We start from the raw sequence: 1,815 nt of genomic DNA, 5'->3' as shown, positions 1-1,815 counted from the left end.
GAGGGTTGCGATCCTGTTACTGGTCACGAAAAAAGACAAAAAGGAAAAAAAAAAAAAAAGACTGGGAGCAGGGCTTTGCACTTAATCTAAATAAGCTTTATCTTGTTTGTTTCAACAACTACTGTGATTAAGTATCATTTTTTTTAGATCTTATTTATTTTTCAGCACATTAGCTATTTTCTCAAGCCTTGTTTTTATTCACTCATTTATTCATTCAACACACATTTCCTGAGCACCCGTTCTGAGCCAAGCCCTGTGCTGAGGGCACAGAAATGAATGACGTGGTCTCTGTCCTTGAGGATCTACGGCATAGTCCAATGGAAGAAACAGGCAGGTAAACAGCTGACAATAACACAGTGGGCTGAGTGTGATGGGAGAGGAGAAGGGCAGTGCTGAGCACCCACAGTGGCACCAAAACCAGACTATAGGGCCTGGGAAGGCTTCTGGAAGAGGTGACCTGGATGTTGAGATCAGAGAGGGATGACCAGATATTGTTCTTCACTGGGTCTGATAAACGAGCCTTCTTGTCTTCCTCCAAGTTGTTAATACATGTCCAATGAGCAGATATGAATCTACTCATCATGAACTACCTGCTTACAGAAGGTTTTAAGGAAGCAGCAGAGAAGTTTCAAATGGAATCTGGGATTGAACCTAGCATGGATCTTGAAACACTTGATGAGAAAATCAAGATTCGGGAGATGATACTGAAAGGTCAAATGCAGGAGGCTGTCAGGTTGATCAACAGCCTCCATCCAGAGCTCTTGGACAAAAATTGGTATCTTCACTTTCATTTGCAGCAACACCATTTGATTGAGCCAATCCACCAGCAAGAGACAGAGGCAGCGCTGGAGTTTGCCCAGACACAGATGGCAGAGAAGGGTGGGGAGAGCAGAGAATGCCTCACAGATATGGAGTGCACACTGGCCCCGCTGGCCTTTGACAGCCCTCAAGAGTCGCCCTTTGGAGACCTCCTCCACATGATGCAGAGGAAGAAGGTATGGAGTGAAGTTAACCAGACTGTCCTAGGTTATGAAAACTGTGAGCCAACACCCAAGCTTGCAAAGTTACTGAAACTACTGCTTTGGGCTCAGAATGAGCTGGGCCAGAAGAAAGTAAAATATCCCAAAATGACAGACCTCTCAGCAAGGTTGTGATTGAGGAGCCCAAGCAGAGACTGTGCAGGCAGACCCAGCACTGTCCTTGCAGCACAGGACTCGCTTCCATCAGTTTGCAACTAGATTTTTACTGCAGAAGAGAACTCTTCTTCTCCCCTTGTACTTTTTTTTTGACCTGGCATCTTTCTTAAAGGGAAAATATGGCCCTTTTAAGCACCGGAAAACTCGCAATGAAAGACATCTTCTCTTTGGAAGTCTGATGCCGACTGTGCGCCGCAGTACCTTTTTTATTAGACAGGCAGCAGGTTACTCCTCCAGTGCTCTTGGAATTCTTGGCTATGGAGGATTTAGTCTGCCACGGAGTGCCACATCGTTAGGGAATATCAGACAACCTGAAGGCCACCCACTCAAAGTGTATGAAAAGGACTGATCATTATTTGGCTTTCTGTTATCACATAGGCAAACAGCACATTTTCTTAATTCTCCTAGGTCTTGTCAGGACTTCATCTACAAACTCTTCCTTGGTTTTTCCAACCTCGGTTTTTTGTCTGGTATTTTTTGTTAGTTTTTTCATAAGAAAAAAATATATATAAATTTATAAATCCTAATTCAGAGATGACTTTTGTTTTGTTTTGTCTCATTTTCCTGATAACTCAGAAAAATATTTTTGATTAAACTTTTGAGATAGTTGTCAATTCAC

General features: G+C 43.0%; 1 pseudogene; it reads left to right on the top strand.

Annotated features, from left to right (window-relative positions):
• The first annotated feature begins 461 nt into the window (after positions 1-461).
• LOC103601496 overlaps positions 462-1,815 on the top strand; it is a 2,376-nt pseudogene continuing 1,022 nt past the window's right edge.

This window comes from Galeopterus variegatus, unplaced genomic scaffold, assembly GCF_000696425.1.
Source record: "Galeopterus variegatus unplaced genomic scaffold, G_variegatus-3.0.2 Scaffold3758, whole genome shotgun sequence".
Classification (NCBI taxonomy): domain Eukaryota; kingdom Metazoa; phylum Chordata; class Mammalia; order Dermoptera; family Cynocephalidae; genus Galeopterus; species Galeopterus variegatus.
The sequence above is the reverse complement of the archived record's forward strand: the minus strand, read 5'-3'. Positions and strand labels throughout refer to the sequence as shown.